Source organism: Humulus lupulus, chromosome 6, assembly GCF_963169125.1.
Source record: "Humulus lupulus chromosome 6, drHumLupu1.1, whole genome shotgun sequence".
Classification (NCBI taxonomy): Eukaryota; Viridiplantae; Streptophyta; class Magnoliopsida; order Rosales; family Cannabaceae; genus Humulus; species Humulus lupulus.
Genome location: NC_084798.1, coordinates 94,909,082 through 94,915,858, shown reverse-complemented (window position 1 = coordinate 94,915,858; position 6,777 = coordinate 94,909,082). Strand labels below are relative to the sequence as shown.

Below are 6,777 nucleotides of genomic sequence, written 5' to 3'. Positions count from 1 at the left end.
CAATTATGGCTTAGGGTTGTGTTGATGCAAGATGGGAAGGTAGTAGCTTATGCTTCATGACAACTCAAAGGCTATGAACAACAATATCTCACACATGATCTTGAATTGGCAGCAGTGGTGTTCGCACTAAGAATGGAGATATCACCTATGGGGACAAGTGCGAAATCTACATTGACCACAAAAATCTGAAGTACTTCTTCATGCAAAAGGAACTGAATATGAGGCAACAAAGGTGGTTGGAACTAGTGAAGGACTAAAATTGTGAGATTCTATACCACCCAGGCAAGGCCAATGTTGTTGCAGATGCATTGAGTAGGCGGGGACATGGCGTTGCCTCATCACTACATACAATAAAGATGCCTCTTCAGAAGGAGATTATAAATGCAGGCATCGAACTTGTGATAGGAATCCTAGCGAACCTCACGTCACAATCCTCCCTATTGGAATGAATTCGAGAAGGGCAGAAAGTGGATGAAGCCCTAATGAAGCAAGAGGCTTTGGTACAAGAAGGTGGTAGCAGTGACTTCACAATGTCCAACGATGAATTGCTGAGATACAAGGATAGGATTTGTATGCCTGACAATGTTTAGATTAAGGAAAGTATTATGAAAGAGGCCCACACAACACCCTATTCCTTACACCTAGGGTCCACGAAGATGTTCCAAAACCTTAAGTCATTATATTGGTGGCATGGAATGAAAAGGGATATTGCTGAGTTTGTTGCTAGGTGTTTGACATGCCAACAAGTCAAAGTAGAACACCAAAGGCCAGCAGGGTTACTTCAACCGCTCTACGTTCCTGAATGGAAATTGAAGGATATAGAAATGGATTTTGTGGTAGGATTACCCAGGAACACAAAGCAGCATGATTCTGTTTGGGTAATAGTGGATAGGCTCACTAAGTCCATCCATTTCCTGCTAGTTAAGACCACATAATCAGCGGACCAATATGCATAATTGTATGTAAGTGAGATAGTGAGACTTCATGGGGTGCAAAAGTTGATAATTTCTGATCGAGGGTCAGTATTCACATCAAACTTTTGGAAGGGACTACAGAGAGCTATGGGATCAAGGCTAAAGTTTATCACCGCGTTTCATCCTCAAACCGATGGGCAATCAGAGAGAACTATACAAATTCCAGAGGACATGTTGAGATGCTGTGCTTTGGACTATTTAGAGTCTTGGAATCGATACTTACCCCTAATGGAGTTCTCTTATAATTACAGTTACCAATCTACTATTGGGATAGCTCCCTATGGAATGCTTTATGGGCACGACTGTAGATTTCCTTTACATTGGGATGAATTTGGGGAGAAACATATTCTAGGCCCTGAGGCAGTTAGAGAAGCCAGTGAGGCGATCGAGAAGATTCACCAAACGATGCTTACCGCGCAGAGTAGGCAAAAGAGTTACGTGGACTTTAAGAGAAGGGACATTGAGTTTTCCGGGTGAGTTTGTTTTCTTGAAAGTCTCGCCGATGAAGGGTGTTATGCGTTTTGGAAAAAAAGGGAAGTTAAACCCTAGATATATAGGTCCATATGAGATTTTGGACAGGGTAGGGCAAGTTGCTTACCGTTTAGCACTGCCCCCAGCACTAGCCGAAACACATAACGTCTTTCACATCTCGTTGTTGCGTAAGTATGTGTCAGATCCCTCTCAAGTTTTGAGTTACGAGCCGCTACAGCTGAAGGAGGTTTTGAGTTAGGATGAACATCCAGAGCGTGTTATTGAAAAGGGAATCAAGGAACTGAGATCCGAAAGGATTCCACTAGATAAGGTCCTGTGGAAGAATAGTACGGAATGAGAAGCAACATGGGAATTGGAGGAAGACATGAGAGAAAGATACCCTGAATTATTTGGTAAGAAAGAATTTCGGGATGAAATTCCTTTAAAGGAGGGTATATTGTAGCGCACCAAATATTTTTTTATTTGAATTTTGTGCTTTATTTTATTTAAGTGTTAAGTGTTGTGAATTATTTTATTTATTTGTTTAAATTAATTGTTAGAATTGTTTGGCAGAATTTTCGTGAATTTAATTGTTAATTAATTTATTTATTTTAATATGTGAATAGTTGAGTTTCGGTTGAATGCACCAAAGTGCATGGTAGGTAGTGATACACCCTAGTTATTGAGTGTGTGCATGTGCATGGTTGCATGTTGCACTTGTGTAGAATTTTCTACACACTTTATTTTTCCCTTTATTAGATTTATTAAGTTATTAAAAAACATTAAAATAAAAATAAGAAGAGGAAATGGCTTGGGCATGTGGAGCATAGTGGGAAATTGAGTGATGCTATTCCTATTTTATTTGGAATTAAAATGAAGACAATATCTATAAAGGGAATGAGAGGTTGTCGTCTTTATTTCCTACCAATGAAGAGAAAATGAAATTAAATAAAAGAAAAGGGGAAACTTACCAATTTTTTTTTGCGTAGGGTTATTATGGGCTAGGTTAGAATAAAGAGGGAAGGAAAAGGGAAGAGAGCATTTTTCTCATTGGAACCCATGACAAGAGAGAGAGAAGGAGAAAGAAAGGAAGAAAATAAAAGAGGAGGAGGAAGAAGGTCTTGGAAAGTCTAGGTACGGTTTCTTGTATTGTTGATCTTTTGTTAATTTTCTAAGTCTAAGGTTTCCCCCCCCCCCCACAATTCTAAGATTTCTTTTTGTTCTTCTTTTCTTGTCATGGGTTTCGAAAACCCTAGGTACTCATGAGTGATTGCCATTTTAGGTATTGGTTCTATCAAGGAGGTAGTTAATCCCTAAACCTTATGCTTAATTTTGTTGTTTTATTGAAAGGATTTTGAATTTTGGATGCCTATTTGAATCTATGCCATGTGTTGAATCGAGATATTTGAATATAATGATTGTTGACATTTTTATGCTTGTGTATATGTAGGTTTTGGCGTAGTCTTAATCTAGGGTTCATGATGGTTTGTGTGTATATTGATAAGTATATTTATGAGGTTGAATGTTTGGATATGGTGATTTTTAATTATTCTATGTTCATGTTAATGAAAGGTTTTGGCTTAAGCATGTATAGGGATCTTTCATGTATGTTTGGTATTTCAATTTTGTTAGATCCATGTTCTTGGATCCTATGTAAATATTAGCATGGTAATTAAATATAGACTCTTGTGATCTTAGAAGCATGCCTATGATTTAATTGTCTATGTGATGAAAGGGATTTTCTTAGAATAACAATATGATAATAGTTACATGCTAAGGTTTGTGATTTATTTGTATAGTTTTAAACATGTATGGTTATTGTGTAAATTTTGTGAAGCATGATGAAAAAGATGTATTCTTGATTTGTTAAGCTTGCTGATTTTGGCGTTTAAATGATTTAGAATATGATGAAAATAAGGACTTTGCATGCTTAAATGATTTTGCAAGGGCTATGATGTTTTTAAGAAATTAAAGGGAATTTTGATATACATTAAAATTATGTTTTTACTCAAATAAATACCTACAGATTTTTTTTATTATTTTAGAGAAATTATGAGATTTTAATTTCAAGATGGTGATTTTTGTTTATTTTGTTGCTAGAATTTTTGGTAAAAAAATATTGGAAAGTCTTTTAATTGAAGGAACATTTGTGTGTTTGTGAAATAATATAACACCTAAGTTATGTAAATATTAAAAATGGGTATTTTAAGTGTAACCATGGGTGTTCATTTTAATAGATATGATTTTTCTTTATTTTTAATTAAGAAAAATGTTGAGATTAATTCAGTTGTGATTTTTAAATAAATTAAATGGTGGCTTAAAGTTTAGTGTAATAAATTAAAATTAATTATTTGATTATCACATATGAATTTATACTACATAAAATTTAGTCTTAAAATAATACAAGCAAAATATATTTGTTCTCACACCTAAAAATTATATTTTCTCACATCAATTTTTGTAATTTTATTAGTTTAGATAAAATTGTGATTTTCTAAAGAAACATGATAATTATTTCAATGTACTTTAAAAATAATAAATGGATTTCTTATATTTTTTAAATAGCTAAATAAATTATTTTTATGAAATAAAAATAATGTTTTAAGAGGTCACTTCTACAAAATCACCCTTTTATGACACTTTTTTAGGACACTCACCTATATGCGAGCCCTAAAAACAGTTCCTGGACTTTTTAGGAATCGCGTTGCAAGTCCTTAAAGAATTTATTGTAGGATATGTGTCCTAAAAGTTTGATTTTTTTTTTAACAAAAGTTCATGGACTTTTTAGAACATTCATTGAGAGTCCTGAAAAACACATTTTAGAACTCGCTATGAGTGTCCTAAAAACATATGTGGGTCCTAAAAATCCTGAATAGAAAGTTTAAGTGTAATATTAGTGGTGACTTTTAAGGGCTCACTTTGGGTGTCCTAAAAGAGTAATAAGGGCTCCCAAAGCGTGTCCTAAAAACTTTTAAGTAAAAAATGACAAAATATTTCTATCATTTTCGAATTGGGCTGTATTAGGGCATCATTTCTCACCAGCACACACAAAGGAAGAAGAAAAAAATCAGCCACCTCTCCCTCTAGAACTCCCTCCTGCCTGTGTCAGTACGAGGCCTCGACCGCTGCCCTGCCATCGTCCCACATCGACACGCGCCAGATCATTGGAGGCAGAAGGTCGCTGACCTTCGACCCTCGTTAGCCCAACCCCTCACGCGTCGCCCTCTGCTGCCTAGAGTTGTTCAAAGTTGCGGTGGTGCTATGTTTCCCAAACTCTTCCGGGTGTTTTCCAACCGCCTCGAGCCACCCTGACCTAAAACCCACTAAAGGATTGAACTCAACGTTCATCGAAATTGGAAGTCGACATTCGCCAAAATCCATGGAGGTCCGAGAAATCATAGTACAATCCGGCCATTCTATGCCTTCCCAAGAAGAACCACCACCATGACGACGCTCCCCGAGACTTGGGCTTCAATGCCCACTCATCATTTTCCTGAACCACCACTGTGGGGTGGTGGCGCCGCCGTTAACGACGGAACTCCGGAGGGAGCTTTGGCTATCAATTAATTTTTTTAAAATTATAAATAAAAATTTTTAGGACTCGCAACACGAGTCCCAAAAAACCTCACTATTTAAGGCTCTCAAATAGATGACTCGTGCCCCGTGAGTCTTAAAAAGCCTTTTTTGTAGTAGTGAGTTTAATCAACTTAGTAATTTCAAAGAGATAAATAATGGTAAGAAAATATGTTGTTAAATCCTCATTTTGAAAATGATAGAAATAAGGGCATAGGAATTATCGTTTTTAACGCATATTTTAACAACGTTCCTGCGTATGCATGTCGCATGCAAATGCACTTTTACGTTAAAAAATATGTCTAATATTCAACCATATGATTTTTAGCTAAAAGGCATGCATGTAGAATATGTATAATTTGCATTATTCTTTTGATGATTTTATGTGTAAATATGCATGTTTGGAAAATATGTGTAATTTATACCAAGTGTGCATGGCCCATGCACACATGAGGTATATGAGTTGGGCACAAGAAAGTCTTATGTGATGCTAAAGAATGCTATTTGATTATCATTATATGCTCGTTGTGACGTTTGTCAGTTTTTGCTTTGCTTGGACCTGAGGTAAGGAAGTTAGATAGAATTTTATTTGTTTATGCTATGAACAGTAAGATTGGCTTGTATGAATATAAATGATATATATGATGATGTACCATGTATGAAATGCTATTTTGATATGATATCATGTAGTTTTCCTTGGCTGTGATATGACTGGATTGCGTGCATTTTTGTTTGTTGTATGATATGTAATGGTTGTTAGCGTGTTGAACGCGACACAACAAATGAGTTACTAAGGATATGAAGACGTAACCCGAGTTACTAAGGATGTGAAGACATAACTCATAAGGCGGACGCGCCGAGGTTATTCAAGGACCAGAGTTCTTGTTTACCTCAAGATGTGACATGGACAAGATAGTGGGTCATGTTCACAAAGATATGACGATGATGCTTATGATGATAATGTTCATGATGATTATGTATATGATGATGATGCTTATGATGATAATATCTATGATGATTATGTTTATGAGGATGATGGTTATGATAATTATGTATAACGATGTATGAATGTGAAAATATTTTGTTGTGTTTACTTGTGTATTGTTTGTACTTCCTTACTGAGCTTTTAGCTCACCCCCTTACTTTCCCTTCCAGGTAGCAAATATGATTTCTCTTTGGCACACGTGGTGATGTGGGGAGTTCCAATGTCAGGGTGTGTATGGCGTGGGGGTACCCTATGGGCAAGAAAATGATCAGCTTAACGCCAATTTCTAAAGAGCAATGTGATGTTTATTTTTAATTTTTCAGAACTTATAAGTGGGACTTGAACTTTAATTTTTTTTTAAAAACGTTGCATGGAAACTATTATTTTTATTTTTATACTACTGGGCCCAACTTGCATGTTTTAGCAAGGCCCCACTGGGATTTTTCATATAATAAGTGGCTTTCTTCTATAAGTTTATGGGCATGTAAAAGTTTTACAAAGTATTAGATTACGACATTTTACATTATTTTCTTTGAATTCAATTTAAGAAACATGTTCTAGGTTGTCTCATATTAAGTTGTTTAATATTAGATCTACATGAAAATAAATAAAGATCCTGTATAAGCTTTCCCAACAACTTGTATCAGAGCCTTGACCCAGCCAAAAGTGTGGTCGACGGGGACGTCAGACCTCTAAAGGGGGGGGGGGGTGGTGATTGTGACAGTCAGAATCCTGTGATCTGTAGGGGGAAAGACTAGGTAAAAGCTGTGTAAT

At 35.9% G+C, this 6,777-nt stretch overlaps 1 long non-coding RNA gene across 1 annotated transcript; it reads left to right on the top strand.

Annotated features, from left to right (window-relative positions):
* Positions 1 to 5,319: 5,319 nt before the first annotated feature.
* Positions 5,320 to 6,531, top strand: LOC133784125 (uncharacterized). Its single transcript, XR_009871145.1, has 2 exons — positions 5,320 to 5,582; positions 6,174 to 6,531. It is a non-coding gene; the product is annotated as an uncharacterized LOC133784125 (long non-coding RNA).
* Positions 6,532 to 6,777: the final 246 nt, after the last annotated feature.